We start from the raw sequence: 19,154 nt of genomic DNA on the forward strand, positions 1-19,154 counted from the left end.
TTGTCCTTTCCTTGAACCTGTGATGTGTAGTTGTATCCAGATTATCTGAGTTCACCAGTTACTATGAGTGAAATTTAAAATTTTTGGAAGAATAAGCCAGGTATGGTGGTGCACACTTGTTATCCCAATACTTGGGAGGCTGAGATAGGAGGATCACAGCCTTAGCAAGTAGTGAGACTCTCACTAACCTAGGGAGACCCTGTTTCAAAACAAAAATAAAATAGGGGTGGAGGTGTGGCCTGGAGGTAGAATGCCCCAGGATTCAACCCCCAGTACCACATACACACAAAAAAAAATTTTGGAAGAATAAATAACATACAAATAACTTTCAAAACAAAGGAAATCTATTTTGCGAAAGAAATTTATTTTTAAAGTAACTCCTACTATTCTACCAAAGACATATCTTTGATAAAGGTAAAAATCTCCTTTAATTAAGTTTCAAAGTAAAATCATATGGTCTAAATTGCACTTAAAATCAACACATAAGTTAATCTGAGGTCATCTGTTTTCTAAGTGTTATCTATGAGATTTTCACCTATGAACAAGATTAAGTTACTATTTTTAACTATTTTTTAAACTGCAGAAACCAAAAGTGACCATTTACAATTCACACATACAGAGACACTACATAAATCAATATAACACTATAAGATTCAATGAAAATTGTGACAGCTTTGAAAAATGCAACCTAATATAGCCAAATAACTCACAAAACTCAGCATGTATTGCTGACTTTGGACATGATCACCAAAGTTAACAAGGTGTTCTTGATAGAAACAAAATAAGACAGGTCCCTGGAGCATCCATTCAAAATGGCAGATGCATCTGAACTCCAGGGCAAACTCCTCTAGGCTAATATTGTGGTTGGCTTTAAATAAAGTTTGTAAAACATAACATCTTTAATTTAAGTAATACTTCAGATTATAGAAAAACACTTTGCAAAGCACTGGATATCAAACATAACTGAAAAACCATATGAATCTAATATGATTGTGTAGTATTTCTTTATGCATAAAACTGATTATTCTGTAAAAATTGTATAACCTGTAAAACATCCATGTAAAAGAAAAACCACCAAGTATCCTGCAATACAATCTAAAGAAACACACAATTTTTCACAAATAATATTTCCCATCCATTCATCATTGAGTCACACATATTCAAACTACTATTCTCAGAATGAGAGAGAAAAGAAATTTGTGTCTTGAAAGTAATTTTTGCTATCTAAAACTGGATTCCTAATACATTCACTGAATTCTTATAAAGTCCTGATTGCTGCCAATCTCCATCTGGCACAAACCAATAAAACTCATTTTCCACCAAAACCCCAGCACCATCACCACACATTTTGCTTTGAAAAGCAACCTGATACTTTGCCTTATCATTTTACTGTCTTTACTTTGCCTTATCTTTTGACTGATTTACTATCAAAAGGAGAACCCCCAAGCTCTATTTCTAATTAAGGTAATAATCACTATTGGATCTTTTATTGGATTATCAAATCTTCACTATCTTCACCAAGTTTTCTAATACTGAAAAAAGTATAATACAAAAAAGTTATTAATAATATTTTACTCTAATTTAAGAGCAGAGTAAGTTTTTTCTAGAAATATAAGGACGAGAAGTCACTACACAGGAAATAATTAAGCTGATTGGATGGTTCCAGTAATTTTGAAGCTCCAACTTTACCTTGCTTATCCCAGAAAAAAGTGAAGAAAAGCAACTTTGGTTGCCAAGCAGAAGTAATACAGATTTGTCAAGTAAATGTTTTTAATGCCTAAGGGCAGAGAGGGAAAGAAAATTTTTTCTCAGAAAGACCAGGGATTCTTCCAAAAATGAAAGTGAGCACTGTGGTCCCCAAAACAATATATGTTAGTCAAGATATAACATCCTTAAATTGAACGCCCTAATAATTGAAAGCAACCCAGTGCCAAAAGCTGTGCCTCTGGAGTAGTTTACTCACCTGTTATTTAGTTCCAAACTGTAGGTTTTCCTAAGGTCAGCTCCAAGCATGAGCCGGACCTTTCAGAAGATCACAAAGATACCCAGAACCCAAATTATCTTTGAGCTGAAAGATCATCTAATCTACTGCCCTTTGAACAGTGCCTAGGGGTAGGGACAAATCCAGCAGAGAAAGTTTAAGAACCATCCCTCCTCCTACTATTTCAGCTCCTATAGGAGCACATCTGATTCTACCTTCTCAATGAAAATAGCTGCTGAAAGTGGCTTCATTTCAACAATGAGCTCTATGGCTAAAAGAATAGTCTACACTCATTATTATTCAATCCAAGAAAGTGAAGTTCAAGAAGCTTCAAACGTTTATCCCGTGGAAATGCAAGGACGAACCCAGGCATGTGGAATCCACTGATAACTACTATGCACCTGCTGTTAGTAGTTGCCTAGTGTGGCCTCTGTACCTTAGACACCAATTACCGAGTGAGTCCAAATCTGAATAGTACCGTGAATGTTAATACTTCCTTTCTCAAACAAAAAATTTCAGAATATAGAAGCCTGTTACATTCATATCCCAACTTTCTGTGTAGGACACGTACCAAATTCTCTTAAAACTATTTGCTCATCTGCAAGTAGGAATACCATTATGCTACCTCTAAAGGATTAACAGAGATAAAAATGTATAAAGTAGCAGGGAGTGGTGGCACACACCTGAAATTCAATTAACTGGGAGGCTGAGACCCGAGAACCAAAAGCTTCAAGGCCAGCTTTAGCAACTTAGGGAGAACCTGTTTCATAACAAAAAATAAGGGCTGAGAGGGTATATCTCAGAGGTAGAATGAAACCTGGGCCAAAAAATGTTATGGTGTTACTTAATAAATGTATAAAGTTACTGTGTACATGCATACATAATAATGTACACAATAATGAGAAAATATATGCTAATTGACCATGTTAATTGAAAATAACTCAGAAAACTACTATGCAGTGTATTACTGAGGCTACAGTTTTTTCTCATCATATACATAAAAAAGGCATAGAAGCCGCTCATGGTGGCACATCATTGTAATCCCAGCACTCGCGAGGCTGAGACAGGAGAATTATGGTTCTCAGACAGCATCAGCTACTTAGACCCTTTGCAACTCAGTGAGACCCTGTTTCAAAATAAAGAATAAAAAATTAGGGCTGAGGGTGTCACTTGGAGGTAGAATGCCCCTGGCTTCCATCTCCAGTACCACACACTCATAAAAAAGCATAGAAAACTATTCAATAGAATAATTATAAGCAAATCATAAATAATAACCATAAAGAAAGAAACTATAATTATGAGGAAATTACAAGAATTATAATTATGAAGAAATTGTAAGGATTATGAAGCAAAATAAGTTATATAAAGATTAATTATACACAAGGGTAAGTTGCATGGCAATAGCATTTCAGACTCCAAGCAGACTCACTTTGATGTGAGTTCCATTGGGGTATTTGGACCCACTAACAGCATGGCATAGAAGTTGTGTTAAGATCTATTCAACTGGTCCTTCACAGACCAAAATAGGGAGGAAAATACAGTCAAGAGAAGAAATGTTGACAATAGTGAAAATGTTTACAATGTTTAACCATCATTTGTGGCTTGAATAATTATATTCAAAGTTTACAGAATTATATATTATATTATATTATATTATATTATATTATATTATATTATATTATATTCAAGTTCACAGAATTTGTAAAGGATAGCTTAAAACTTATCCTTAATGGGCATGATGTCACTAGCTAGTAATCCCAGTATTTGAGATGCTGAGACAGGAAGATCACAGGTTCAAAGCCTCAACAACTTAGGGAATCTCAGCAATTTCATGAGACCCAGTTCCCAAATAAAAAATTAAAAAAATAGGATTGGGAATGCAGCTTGAAGGTAGAATGCCCCTGGGTTTAATACCCAGCACACACACACACACACACACACACACACACACACACACACACACATCTTTAGTAGAGAGTATTAAGGTTGATTTTTCACGTTCAGACTGGTAAAGTGATTCTTCTTCAAAATAAAGACATATTAGGAAGCCATCCAGAGAAAGTCTGTCTTTCAGGAGTAATTTTCCATACAGTAAATAATAGCATGCTGTCTAAAAGTATATATGATGGGTAATTACAATTGAGGTGAAAATTTCTTGACATTATAGTGATAAAAAAATTACCATCAAGTTTTCCTCTCTGCCTTAGATTTTGCAATCTTGTAACTTTGCAAGAACAAAAATAGTTCTATTAATAAAATATTAACAGACTATTGAAATTACTTTCTGTAGTCTGCAATACTGAACTAATTTTATACTTAATATACATCATTTTTCATTTGTGGTTTGCTTGCTACATTACATATTGCTCTTGTATTAATAGTGTAACAGAATTGCATATAGGCATATCACACACACATCCCAAAAGAAATATTATACACACATATAATAAACATATCAACAAAATGTGAATTATAAATACATATCATAAAGAATTATTAATCCAATTTTACTAGAATTATTAAAATCTTTCTAAAATTAGAACATTTAGGTTACTAAAAACTCTTACTTTTCTACTTTAAAAACTTCCTGAAAAATAAAGTCAAAATTTATGAAAATATTACTGTGTCATTCAGTGTGTAGGTTATCAGCATGCAAGGACAGGTGACACTCACTTTCCTACCAAATATAACATTACTATCCCAGGTCAACTCAAGTGTGGCTGATTCTGGTCACATTTCAACATGAACCAAGTCAACAGCACTCTCTAAAGTCATACCATACCTCAAAAATGCCCAGCTTCAGTCTCTAGAGGAGACAGGTTCAACATGCAGAGTCCTTGGGGCAGAGAAGAAGCAATATCAAGCCTGATGAAGGAGTAGAACTCTTTTAAGGTTCAGAAAGTTACTCTGTTAGTGTAGATATATGCAATTTAATGGTTACTGAGGGTAAAAACCTACTTCCTTAACCTTTTCAGAGAAAAAATACCTAACAGAGCACAACTTTGAACACATTTTCCCAGGACTAAATGTTCACAGATAATCACGATGACTTATCTCTTCAAAAGAATACAGAAAAATACTTACCCAGTTGATGCACCCCCCCCAACTTGGAAAACAATAATTTACCAGTGCCAAACCTTAAAGACAGCACTCAAATTAACTATAAAGCTATTTGTGATTTGAACTTCTCTCCCAAAGCTAATTAAGTAAGTATTCTCTGACATAGGGGTCACTATTTAAAATCAGTTAGCATTTGGCATGTTTTGTGGCTCTGCTTATGCTCTGTGGCAACAGCATCGTGGTTCACCAGGATCTTTTTATTTATTTACTTATTTTAGTGTTCGCTCTTGGTGTGCTTGACAATCCTCATGCCCATAGTCCCCTAACTTGGGGCTCTCCAGTCAGAGATGCAAGTCCCACACTGAGCCCATAAAACAATTAGTGGGAGGCCTTGGCAAATGCATTCAAAGACCTTCATAAAAAAAATAAAAAACAGTATAACTGGCTGTGTGAAATTTGACATGTGGGGAGCCCCCATAAAACTCTTTAATGGAAACTGGGGGCTTCTTTTGGAAAAGGTTGAGCAACTGGGCACAGGTTGTATAATTAATATACTTAGTTAACAAGAGACAATAAGCATTTCAATTAAAAAATCAGAAAGCAGCAAAAAAAAAAAAACCCTTAAAATGGCAATACTGTATGTTTGTAAAAGAAGCTAAATTAATTTCTTTTTATAGAGAGGTTTTCCTTGTGTACTGGCATAGGTAGTTTTGTTTATTGTTTGCATTTAGAAGCATTTTTCAGAATGTCATAAAGTAGTATAGAAAACAAAATCCCTTTTCTTCTTTTTTCAGTACCTATCATATATGGGTTTTTGTGGGGTTTTTTGTTTTTTTGTTTTTTGTTTTTTTGTTTTGTTGTTGTTTGGGGAGGTACTGGGGATTGAACCCAGGGACACTCTACCTCTGCGTTACACCTTCGGCCTTTTTTATTTTTATTTTGAAACAGAGTCTTGCTAGAGAGTCTCACTACATTGCTGAAGTTATCCTCAAACCTGAGGTCCTCCTGTCTCAGCCTTTCATGTGCCACCACACTTACAGGCATGTGCCACCACACTTGGTTTATATCTATTTTAAATCTCATATAAAATAGTATCTGAAAAATCTTCTAGAAATTACAAACCCAGGCAGGGAAAATTTGCAAGAACGCACTTTTTCCTTTAAAGGTACCATATTCCAACACAGCCCAACAGTTAAAAGGGAAAACTGTTATTACCTGTAAATGAGTAAAAGACTAAGAAAAATGACAGTACTATTTTACTTTTATTCACACAGCTTTTTCCAGAGTAGAAAAATGACCCAGACAATCTCCTAATATCACAATCCTAACCATTGCTTGGGGATGACAGTTTTAGAAAAATAAAATAACTTGTGTTTTTTGGTAGCCTTTTCCCATATCAAGAAGTAAGACACCTGCATCATAGAACTTACCCATAACATTGACAGTGCTCAGCCAATGATAAAAAGGAAAGCTCTGATTTGTAGGAAGAAAAAAAGGCCTGCTCCTTTTGGCAATGGGAGACTATGAGAAGAAAAGATAGAGAACCAAGAGGTCAAATTTAAGTGTCCTCATAAAATCCTAGCATCCAGCCTGAACCTTTGTGGAGGAGACAACAGAGTATATCTCAAATTACTAGTTTGGGTTTTCTTTTTGTTTTTAATTTACCAGAGTAGCATAGAAACTATTAAGTTGTAATCTCAAGTAGCATAGGTAAGTATTGGTTTATAAAACAATAGTTTTGTCAGGTCTATGTACAAGAACATTCATACTGGATAATTATTTAAAATTTATTTCTCACTATAGTTCACAGTCAATTTTAAAGCAATACTCAATCCGGTGTGGTGGCACATGCTTCTAATCCCAGTACTTGTAATGTTGAGACAGGAGGATTGCAGGTTCACAGGCAGCCTCAGCAACTTAATGAGATTCTCTGCAATTTAATGGGACTCTGTTTCAAAATAAAAAATAAGGCTGAGGGTATAGCTTAGAGGTAAAATGCCCCTGAGTCCAATCTCCAGTACCAATAAAAACTTAAAACAATAGCTGAGAATGCTGGTAGGTACCAAAGGCCTAAGAGCAAGAAGGGTGGATATATTATTTGATGTCTTCAAAACTAAAGATAAAGGCCAGGCGTGGTGGCATATGCTTGTAATCCCAGCACTTGGGAGGCTGAGACCTGAGGATCACGGTTCAGTTACTTACTGAGGCCCTCCATAACTTAGTGAGACCCTGTTTCAAAATAAAGAATAAAAAATAGGGCAGGGGTATAGCTCAGAAATTGAATGCCCCGGGTTCCATCTCCAGACCCCCCCACCCAAAAAAAGAAAAAAAAAACCTAAAGATAAACAGTTTGGATTGTGGCCTTCAGTGTGAGATACCTTTAGAATAACCTAGAAGACCAGAATGAACCAGTCACCCTTCCTCAACTGACAAAAATAAGCTCATATCAAACCAGACTCCCAGTGGCAAAGAACCCACAGTAACTGAAAAAACACTGATTGGACCCATTGCCACAGGTGAAGTCTCAGAGGATGGTTAGAGAATTATGAAAAGGGCTAAAAGAGATTAAAAGATTGAGTATTTATACCAAGATAATTTGCTAACCAATATGGATTAATCCCAAAAAAGCTGAAATACTGTTAACTGGGAGTTATCTTTTTAATAACTAGGAAGTCAGCAGAATGAGCTCAGAAGGAAGTTTAAATCCATTCAAGATAGTTTTATTTCTTTATAATAATAATTAATAAAACTACCCTCTTGCTATATTTTTCATTTAAAATGAAGTTATGCATAAGAATGAAAATTTTATTTCATAATTCTGATATATATATATATATATATGCAACTTTAATAAAATTTCTTTAAGAATTAAGTCTAAGGAAAGATTAGAAAATAAGAACTTTCAATCCAGAATAATTTAATTGAAAAAACCTTTTAGTTATTGTTATTTGTGGAGTGACTGCTTAGATGATCAAATGCTATTATGTACCGTGATGGCTTCGATCTGGAACCTCCCCACAAAAGCTCATGTGTTGGAAGCATGTCCCAAAGGCAGCAGGGTTCAGAGGCAAAGCATAGCTGGAAGAGGTGGCCTTAAGGACTATATCTCCCTGGCCACTCTCTCTCTGTTTCTCTGCTTCCAGCAGTGATAAATTGAGGAGCTGCTTCTGATGTGCCACGTTTACACCATAATGTTTTTCCCTTGGAGTCTGCCAACTATGGACTAAACCTCTGAAACCATGAGCTAAAATAACCTCTTCCTGCTGGGCGTGGTGGCGCACACTTGTAATCCCCAGCTTGGGAGGCAGAGACAGGAGGATCGTGCAGATTCGAAGCCAGCCGCGCTGGTTTAAGAGACCCTGTTTCCAAATAAAAAAGTATAAAAATAGGTCTGGGAGTGTAGCCCGGAGATAGAAGGGTTTCCATGGAACCCCAGTACCACCAAAATATAAATAAATAAAAAATAACCTTTTCCTCTTCTAAGTTGATTTTGTCAGGTATTTTGTTCACAGCAATGTAAACGCTGACCAATACATGCACGTGCTAGAATTTTTATTAAAAATCATACCTAAAAATTGGTATTTTACATTGTATCATTCATTTAAGCTCATATCTTCATTATATTAATTAAACATCCTGATTTCAAAAGCAGTTTTTAAGAAAAAATAAAAGCAGTTTTATTAACATTTGTGAAATTGAATAGTTATATTCCAGTTATTTTTTAAGTTTAGAATTATGTTTTACAACTTGTCTAAAACCAGAAAGGTCAACTTATGTGTGTTTTTATGTAACAACCAAAGGAGAGTTGAGAGTAAGTTAACAGAGAGTGAGCCAAAATGGTTTTGATAGCTATCTATTTCCCTGCAGGTATTAAAACTTCAATGATTTTTCAGAACAAGATTCAAATAACTCGTGTTCTTTCCAGGTTATGGTTTTAGTTAATTATAAAAAGAAAGAAAGAATGTAAGGGCAGCTAGAAACAGTCAATGGTAATGAAAGATGAGAAATCAAATACTATTTTAAAGATTTCAAAGCATAGACAGGTGATTAATTTTCAATAATGACTTCTAAGCTACAAATATCAAATTCAAGGCACTTTACTCTTGGTAACTGCCAAGGTTTTGGAGGTCACATACATTTTAAAAATAATGGTATAAATCTTCTTTAATCATTTTCAAATGACCTTATATAGCAAACCTTCCAAATCTAAATGATAGAAACCTTTCGAAGGAATATTTTGTGACAATTAGTCTTATTATATTTCATAACAATTGAGTTTCATATAATGTGTTAGGATTACTTAAATATATGCACATTATGAAATACATTTGAGCACCTTAAAATTCTAATGGTAGATGATAGTGATTGGCAGCTCTTTTAGTCAAAATGAGATTATATATATATATTTTAACTTGAATCAGTCTGTGTGGTTCTACAGTCCCTTAATCTCCATGAGTACATTTTTTACTTTATTTTGGTCACTCATTCACATAATCAATCCTGAATATTATCATCACCCCTAAATGATTCATCTTTTGAAGGAAACAAAATTTACCTGATGTCTTAAAGAAACTATCACCTTCTCTCCTCCCAGCATACATCTTCCACTGTATCTACTGAGCCCACTCTTTAACTTCACTTGAACCTCAAAGTTCACTGACTCCACAACCTTCTCACAGTCCATAATTTGTATTCTCTCTGCAGGCCTACCCACTACTGAGCACTAGAGTTTCTCTGCTCATCACTAGGCCCTCTGACCAACTCAATTTATGCCCTCTAAGTAAGCATGTCCTGACTCAGAGCCTCAATGACCAAGTGTTCATGTCTGACCCACACGTCCCGTCTGAGTTGTAGGCCTGTACATTCTTAACCAGCGTGACAAAACTACAACTATTTGATTTATTTATTTTGTTTTGCTTTGGTAGAGGAGAAGATCGTGCTAGTCTTTTCTTTTGTTCATACCTGTCAATAAGCTTCCTTTATATTTTAAAATACAGTTCAGCTGTTGCCTCCTCTAAGTAAACGCCTCCCCACCCTCTTCCCTAGATCAAGTTAATTTCTTTATCTTGCCCTTTATATACTAGACTTTAACTTAATGGTTTACATGTCAATTTCCTCTTCCAGATTTACTAAGCAAAGGTTCAGGTCCCATTCATCTCTCTAACCTCAAAGTTTAGCACTAAACCAGTAATATATGTACTCTAAACTCCAATGAAGAAACATGTCTATTCTGAATACACTAGTATATAGAAAATATCAAAGAAATGGATCAATGAGGTAAAATCCAGATACAGTATATATAGTTAACATAAGTACTGAGAATGAGTCAATTTGGTAAGTACTGTTTCTATTAATAAAAATGTTAAGGAATGTGCTCATTTTAATATCAGTTTAATTTCATAGTATACTAGCAATAAGCAATTATATCTAAAAATGCATGTTTATAAATTATACTGAGTATCAAAACTTACATATATAAATTCCTTAGCTTGGTTGGATCATGCTTTTTGCCATTGGTGTCTAATAGCAGGAAAGGATGCAAAAGACTTCAATTTGCTTCCATAAATATATCTGGCATCACAAAGTAAGCACACAACACTATCACCTGATATACTTTACAGTATTTTTTTTTCTTGAAGAAAAAAAAAATGCTACAGAGAATAATATACAATGAGGCATACTTAAGCACAATAACTTATAATGAAGCCAGGAGGGTCTCCGAGGTAAAATGAGATTATGTTCCCTACTCAGTGTTCCTCTGTTTTGATCAATCTACCTAACTATTACTGTGAAACACACAATCTAAAAATAATCCAGAAGCATGCCTAGAATACTAGTCCTTGGGAGGCTGAACAGGAGGCTTACAAGTTTAAGAGCCTCCTCAGCAACTAGGCAAGACCTTGAGCAACCTAGGAAGACCTTGTTTCAAAACAAAACAAACAAACAAAAAAATAAGCTGAGGGTATAGTTTGGAAGTAGCATTTCTCTGGATTCAATCCCTAATACAAAAAAAAAAAAAAAAAATCCCAGAATCTTTAGTGTGAAGATGTTACCAAAAGCTGCAGTGCAAGACCTAGGAGCAGATTTTAAAACAGCTTCACCAACAAGTTGCAATGCATTTGAAAGGCTCCTAAAAATTACAAGAAAACTTTAAGGATAACCTCTTGTAAGAGTGTTAGTGAACAAAAAGACACTTGGGGACTTAACTCAGAAATTCTTTGTTTGAGCCAAAAAAAAAAAGAAACTTGAAGAGAAATATGAAAATTAATTAACATTCCAAGGATCCCAGGTAACCACAGGCACCTGGAGCCTCAAAAGGCCCCACAATCTGCAGCCACTCAGCCGTGCAGAGATTTCTGAGGGGGTTGATCCAGAAATGACCTCGGAGATGTGCAAAGGCCATTTGCTTTACCACTGCCCACCCCTTACAACTCCCCAGCAGTGATGATAGTGAGGGACACATATGGAGACAATTTTCAGAAAAGCATCTTCATAAGCCTGAAAAACAAAGACTAGTTTTGATACCAGTTACCAACTAACATGCCACTTTTTGCTGGGCATTGTTCTATGCACTTTATATGAAATCTTTTAATCTTTACGACAGTTCCATGAGATGAGCTGGCATCATTATCTTTCCCATTTTATACATGAGAAAGCGAAGGCACAGAGCAGTAAGTAATCTGCCCCAGGCCATCCACCCACAGGTAGCAGAGTTTGGAAGCTGTTTTTCCAGATTCTACACTGGGCACTACAGTGACCTTGAACACTGAGCATTTTGCATAGAGAGGTAGTGGGTGAGTGTTCTCCAAAGTTCATGTCCCCCCAGAACACTGGAAATAGGGTCTTTCACAGATAAAATTAGTTAAGAGGAGGTCACTCCATAAAGGATAAGCCTTAAATCCAATGATATGGTCTGAGTTACACATAGAGAAGGCTGACTGAAGATGTAGCTACAAAGCTACAAAGAAAACCAGGACTGGTAAGGAGCCCCCAGAAGCCAGAAAAAGATAAGATGGGCATCTCTCTCTCCTAGGGTCCTTGGAGGGAGCACGGCCCTGCTGCCATCTTCCTTTCACACTTCACAACTGTGAGAAACTTCGTTTTTGTTATGGTAATTTCTTATTGCAGCCCTAGGACACTAAGGGTACAGATAGTAAAATCAAGCTGAGTGGGGTGGAACACATTTCTAATCCCAGTATTTAGAAGGCTAGGACAGGAGGATTGTAGGTTCAAGCACAGCCTCAGAAAATTAGCAAGACCCTCAGCCTAGTGAAACTGTTTCAAAACAACAACAACAAAAATTTTTCAAAAGGGGACTGGGAGTGTATCTCAGAGGTAGAATGCCCCTAGGTTAAATCCTCAGTTCCATACACAAAATCAGATGGTAAAATTGTAAGGAATAGATAAGAACTATAAAAATGAATGATTTAATAAAATAAAAATATCAGTTGTTCAATTTTTTTAAAAAAAGATACCTGATAAGAATATATTAATGAAGCATCATTAGATTTGATAAAAAGTCCTGTCTTCAGCTACAGATATCTATCAGTCTATTCTTTACTCATGACTAAGCTTTTTAAATGAATTACTACCTATAATAAAAGTATTGAAGCAGAAGAAAAAATGATAGGAGCATCAGCATGCAGATGATACAGAGGCCCTTCAAAGTGGTGATATTATTACAGATAGAGGTGTAGGAAAAGAGGACAGGTTGATCTGAAAAAAAGAAAAAACCTTAAGGAAGCTCTATCATTAAGAAGGTTGAACATAAAAGGCCACCAAAAGAGACTGGAGCATTGAGACTGAAGGGTAATAAAAAAGAAGGTATCACAGAGACTATGAAAAAATAAGGTATTAAGAAAGACAGACTTGAGTTGGGCATGGAGGCACGTTTGTCATCTCAGTGCTCGGGAGGCTGAGATAGGATGGCAGGTTTTTGGACAGACTCATCAAGTACTGATATTGTCCTCAACCCAGTGAGATTCTGTTTCAAAATAAAATAAAATAGAACTTATGGTGTAGCGACAGAGATAGAATGCTCCTGAGTTTGATCCCTAGTAATACACACACACACACACACACACACACACACACACACACCCCACAAAATAGATTCAAATTATGCTTGTTGAATGACTTAATAAGGAACCAAAAAAGTCAACTTCAAGTGTAGTATGAAATATCAGATATATACACTAGGTAATGTAGGTAATGTTTTTACTGTTTATACTTCTAATTCAGTGTAGAAAGTATACTTCTTATGAAAAATGTCTTCTTGCTTCCTGTTGAAGAGTTACAGGTGAGTTTCCCCATATTTATTTAGAATAGACCCTCTGCAAGACCTTTTAACTTTTAAAGACTGCAGACACATGCATTCTGATTAATTCTACTAATGGATGGAAAATTAGTACATAAGGCGCTGAAGACATGAGTTTTCCAGGCTAGCATGCAAGTCACCATCTTTTCCCTGAATTAATCCCGAGGCTAAAACAAGACATGCAAGGAGCCCACCATAAGTGTGAGAGCAGTTATAAACGATGAGACACAGACAAGAGCAACGCGACATAGATTCTAGAGTATTCCAGAGTTGGCCTCCAGTACTATCTAGAGGTTCTGGTTAGGATATTACTGATACATATGGCATTGCCTGATTGACATCTTAAAAGACAGTTATTTAGGCAAAGCAGAAATGGAGAGGAGAGGAACTTGGGAGAGAAAAGACTAAGTGTCTGCACAGGCCAGTACCTTGTTAGTGGCCTGAATGCTGAGTCTTCAGTGTTCCTGATATACAACCAGCACCCAAATAAATATTTCCTGAGTGAATGAATTAATGACAGATGAATAATTTAATGTTCTGTTAACATAGCAATATTCTCTTTCACCAGTTATAGGCAATGCCATCCTATGTCAGAATGCTTCTTCTCATTTGAAACAGGGATAACTGCCAAATGACATATCTCCAGGGCTCCTGGTATGCTCAGGTAGTTTAGTGATTGCCTTTTCATCAGGGGAGTCTTTCAAAACATACTGAGAGGCTGTTCTAAAATGTCCTTATCCAGCTTCACCTCTGGATGTACCCAGGCTAATGCACAGCCATGGGCATTCTGAAAAAAAAAAAAAAAAAACAACTCCCAAATGAATGACTTCCACACACCCCAAAGCTGCCCATCTGAAGAGGAGGTGTGCAGTGTAAACAGTATGCTGAGAGATACTGGGAAGTGAAGGCTGTGGGACAATCTGAAATATCTGCCTGGAGAGGTGGAATGAGCCTGACGGAGACCCCAAGATAAGAATTGCTCTGCAAACACACAGGCTGCCCAAATGACCATAGGCACGGGGTATTCATGCTACAGACAAAAATGAAGCTAACCCATAAATGAAGATAAAGAATATATGACTGCCCTCGTGTGTTTCCTGCAACATTAACACATCAGGCCAAGCAAATATAAAACAAAAGGAAGTGTCTTTGTCAGATGAATAGTCAGGAATACAACTAGGACTTTATATAAAGTTTCTGCTTTAGGGCCTTTGCCTCTGAAAAGTGAATATTTTCTATAATTTTTATCCATGTAAGACATAAATGAATTTCTGATCTGAAATGTACCAATATTTGGACTGGGCTTTATGACATAAAAGAAATAATAAATAGCAAACGAAAAAAGTTTTCATTTTAATTTGGTCACCAAAAGCATCTTGTTGGGTTTACAAATCATTTGGGTTTTCAAATCAACTAGACTAGACTCTAAACTGATTGATTTATCGAAACATCTACCGAAGAAAATCTCAACCTAAGAGTTATTTAACTTTTGCAGCCAGGAAAAAGTAGAGTCACTAGAGATACTATGGATTACACCCAAACACATTTCAGCGAAGAAAAATCCTGGATGAACAAAAACTAGGTTTCCTTGACAGGAACAAAACTTCACTGTGAAATGCTTCTAAAAATCACAAAAACCACTTTGTTCATCCTGTTATCCATTAACTATTTTTTTGTAGTTTGATTTTTCTCAAAGTAAAATAGATTTATATTTTTAAAAAGGAAGGATGAACTGGGGAAATATGATGCCACTACTTAAATTATAAAACATGACTTCCAGGAAGATGGCGACCAAGGAAAGCAGCACATATCAGTCCTACTGACATTTGATCTCTTTGCCCTGAAAACAGCATATTGACAAATGAGAGTGACCAGTGTAAATTTGAACAGAGCATCTAGACTTGAAAGACAGGTGAAAACAAAGCAAGAAGGCAGAAGAGAAAGCAGAAAAGTACCCATCTGCCTCTGGCTGTGGCCTTGGGGGTCACAGCAGCACCATCTTACCTCACTACACCAAGACTGCTGGCATTGCACACCCAGAGACCCCAGAATAAAATCCCAATGACTTGAAACAAAGTAAGCAGCTGTAGCTTATCAGAATTATAAGCAGTCAGCTCCACCTTTGCAGACCCAGACAACAATCTGCAGCACTGGTAGCTGAGCTCACCACATCCTCCAGAGATCCAGAGCAGCACTCAACAAAACTGTAAATGAACCTGCCATCCCCTCAGGAGACCACGCAGCATGGCCAGAGGGACTCCCACAGCAAGTGATAGGCTCTCAGGGTCTGAGACTTGGTGGTTTGCCCTGGTGAAGGTGAGAGTGGGCCTGCTATGGATACAGCAAAGGCACAAATTAGCAGATAGCCCTTAAGGCTGATCAGGCAAAAAGGCCTACAGTCCCCAGGGTTCAGAGCCCTAGGAGGGCATTGGGAAATTGCCACATCCCACCCAATTGTGGTGATCAGGGAGAAGTCTGACCAATCTAACCCGATCTGTGAAGAATGCAGAATACTGCATATACACTGGGTCTGGTCCCAGAGACACCCACCACCTACATAAGTGGGAAGATATGCAGGCTCAGAGTCAGTGGAAAACATGGAAACCTGTACTTAATACTAGATTCAGCTGCAGTGATACCAGCTGCCTATGTACACTGAGAAATTCTCAGAGACAGATCCTTTTTGAGAGCTCAGAGACACAGAAAAGCAGCCAGAAGGGTGCTGGTGCAGTGGCTGCAGAGAAGACACCAGACCAGGGTCCCAATCATTGGAGGAGACCAAAATGTGGGGCTATAAACTGACATTACAGAGCAAATGAGAGTGCTTAGAATATACTTGAGAACCCATTATAGAATGTGAACTTTAAACAGCTCAAATAATCCACATATACCCAGGAGGACTGCAGGGGCTGGTATGGAAGATCCTCAGAAGAATGTGAAGAAACCTACTATATGATCCAGCAATATCACTCACATTTTGGTATCTATCCAAAAGAATGCAAACCAAACTACCAAACTAATGCATGTGTATCTATGTTCACAGCTGCACAATTCACAATTGCCAAACTATGGAACCAACCAATATGTTCATCAACAGATGAATGGACAAAACTATAGTATATAGTATATGGAATTTTACTCAGCTATAAAAAAGAATAAAATTATGTTAATTACAAGAAAATGGATGGAACTAGAAAACATTATGCTAAGTAAGATTAGTCAGTCATAAAAAGTAAGAAATCAGATGTTCTCTCTAATATGTGGAAGCCAGGGAGAAAATAGGTCAAAGGAGGAATTCTGGATGAGGAAGGAGGAAACCATAGATTATAGCAGATATGTTGACCTAAGTGAGGGGGATTGGTTGGGGGAAGAGGGAAATTTCCTAATGTACATGATGTACATTCTTAAACTGAATATCAAAGTCAATCACTAAGCCAAACATGAGAGGCTATTCAGAGGGGGAGCATGGTGGGAATTGGGGAAGGGCTAAATGAGTGATATGTGCATGTATGCCTCTACCATCTTGTAGATGTATTACCCCATTAAGATGTATGACTACAATGCACCAATAAAAAAATTTCAGAGAGAGGGAGGGACATCCTTTTCAGGGAGCTCTGAGCATTCAGCCTGCCAAGCCATGCAAAAAAACAATGTGAAACACGATCACAATGAGTATATTCTAGGTACAATAAATAATAGAGTTAATTATCCGGGCATGGTGGCGCATGCTTGTAATCCCCGCGCTTGGGAGGCAAAGACAACAGGATCACACAGGTTCAAAGCAAGCTTCGCTGGTAGAAGGGTTCCACCAAAATAATAATAATAATAATAATAATAATAATAATAATAACAATAATGGAGTTAATTAAAAAAGAGAATTTTTTTTTCAGAGACAAAGACAGAGATTTATTTAGGAAAGTATGGGATACATGTCCAAGGAAGAATGCAAGCGATCTCAAAAGGGAGAGAGCAACTTTGGGGTCCATAGTTCTTGTATAGGAGATCCTGTGAGGGGGTGAGTAGGGACACACACCAGAAATGGAGGTCTATATTTTCCCCAGAATTCTCCGGTTCCAAGCACTGATGGCTTGGGTGGCACCTCAGTTTGACCTTCCTGATGGATCCTTTGTTTACTAAGCATCTCAGGAGTCTCAGGTGTGAAGAGGAACCATTGTGATTAAGGGTATAGGCCTATTGAGGCTTCTGCCCAGGATAGAATAGACCTTGTAGGATGGAGTTAAAGATGACGAAGTTTCTAGATTTAAAAATACATGTTCCCGCCGGGCGTGGTGGCGCACGCTTGTAATCCCCGTGCTTGGGAGGCGGAGACAGGAGGATCGCGCAGGTTCGAAGCCAGCCGCGCTGGCGTAAGAGACCCTGTTTCAAAAAAATATAAAATAGGTCTGGGAGTGTAGCCCGGAGGTAGAAGGGCTTCCAGGAACCCCAGTACCACCAAAAAAAAAAAAAAAAAAATACATGTTCCCTCTTTTCCCCCTGTTTGTCTCCTTTCTACCTAACTGTAATTGCAGTACCAATGAAAATTAGATGGATGGTTTGTTGACCGGATAACCAGGCTTATGAACACCAACTCAGCAGTTCTGACTGCAGGCTTGGCATGATGGACACACAAAAAAATTTCAGGCTATAAGAAAAAGACCTCTTACTGATCCTCATATTGCTGGGCCAGTGTCCTTCAGGGATGTTAGCTTTTGGCTTGACTCCAAAATATCCAACTTAATAACTTAGGCCAGTTTCTGTCTATCTCCTTCAGGTCAGTTAGGATGAAACTTCTGGTCCCTGAGTAAATGGAACCTTCACCCCTTGTCAGCATTGAAGAATCTATAGAATATGGACCTTCATCCTTCATCAATCCTTAAGATTAAGGAATGAGGTAGGATAGGAAAATGTGAAGGAAGGGTATGTAAATTTAAGAGCTGATTGATGAAAGGTCTAATTTTTTTAAAGTTCAGTCAACAGAAAATAGAGTTAATTTTTATTGATTAAGCTATAAAACAATATTTACAGTTATCACAAATTTCTAAACTACAAGATGATTATAAGAACTATAATTTTCAAATGCTTAACCCATTACTCTGTTAGTAGTCAGTTGTCTTCTCTATGAAAGCAGTACTGAGTGGAAATAAAGTCTAAACAAAATTACAATAGACAACTGTCCAAAGCAGGCCAATGGAAAATGAAACATAATTTGATACATAATGAGTAAAGAATTGAAAACATCATTTAGGTTTACTCATTCCATTAGATCAGGTGAGAAAATCAAGACTCTTTTAACAATCACAATCATCTTAAACTAAAGGAAAAACTTTACCATCTTTTAACAATGTGTGTAAAGGAATTCCCAAATAGAACATAACTTAAATGAAGAAATCTATTTTAAAATAATTCATTCAAAATAGCTCTCATGGTATCTTCCCCAAATATGAATTACTTAAAGATTCCAAAACTTTTAAAGCTCAGAGTTACTTTTTAAATAAAGTACTGAAAATTTAGGGTGAACTGTTTCACATAAAACACTGCTTTTATTTTCTCGTAGCATTTACACACAAAATTCTGAGAGATGATGAAGAAAAACAAGAGGAATAAAGGAATGAAATCATCCAAAGTATCATTTAATAACCATTTACTGTGTTGTAGAAAAAAGCAAGCCAATGCTAAAAAGTAAATTCAAACCAACCTCTTAAGCTTTGATACTTAAGCTTTTCAAGATCGAACCCATTTTAAAGCCTCAGAGAAACTGCCTTGTTACCAGAGAAAATGATGCTCTGCCTTATCACC

The 19,154-nt window shown here is 36.7% G+C and overlaps 1 pseudogene across 1 annotated transcript in view; it reads left to right on the forward strand.

The window, feature by feature from the left end:
• Positions 1-19,154, forward strand: part of LOC308264053 (rab GDP dissociation inhibitor beta-like) — a 58,980-nt pseudogene that overhangs the window by 13,124 nt on the left and 26,702 nt on the right. The window contains exon 2 of the transcript in view: positions 13,283-13,340. The product of the transcript in view is annotated as a rab GDP dissociation inhibitor beta-like (transcript). The remainder of the gene's footprint in view (positions 1-13,282; positions 13,341-19,154) is intronic.

Source organism: Muscardinus avellanarius (assembly GCF_963383645.1).
Source record: "Muscardinus avellanarius genome assembly, chromosome: 6".
In the NCBI taxonomy this organism is placed as follows: domain Eukaryota; kingdom Metazoa; phylum Chordata; class Mammalia; order Rodentia; family Gliridae; genus Muscardinus; species Muscardinus avellanarius.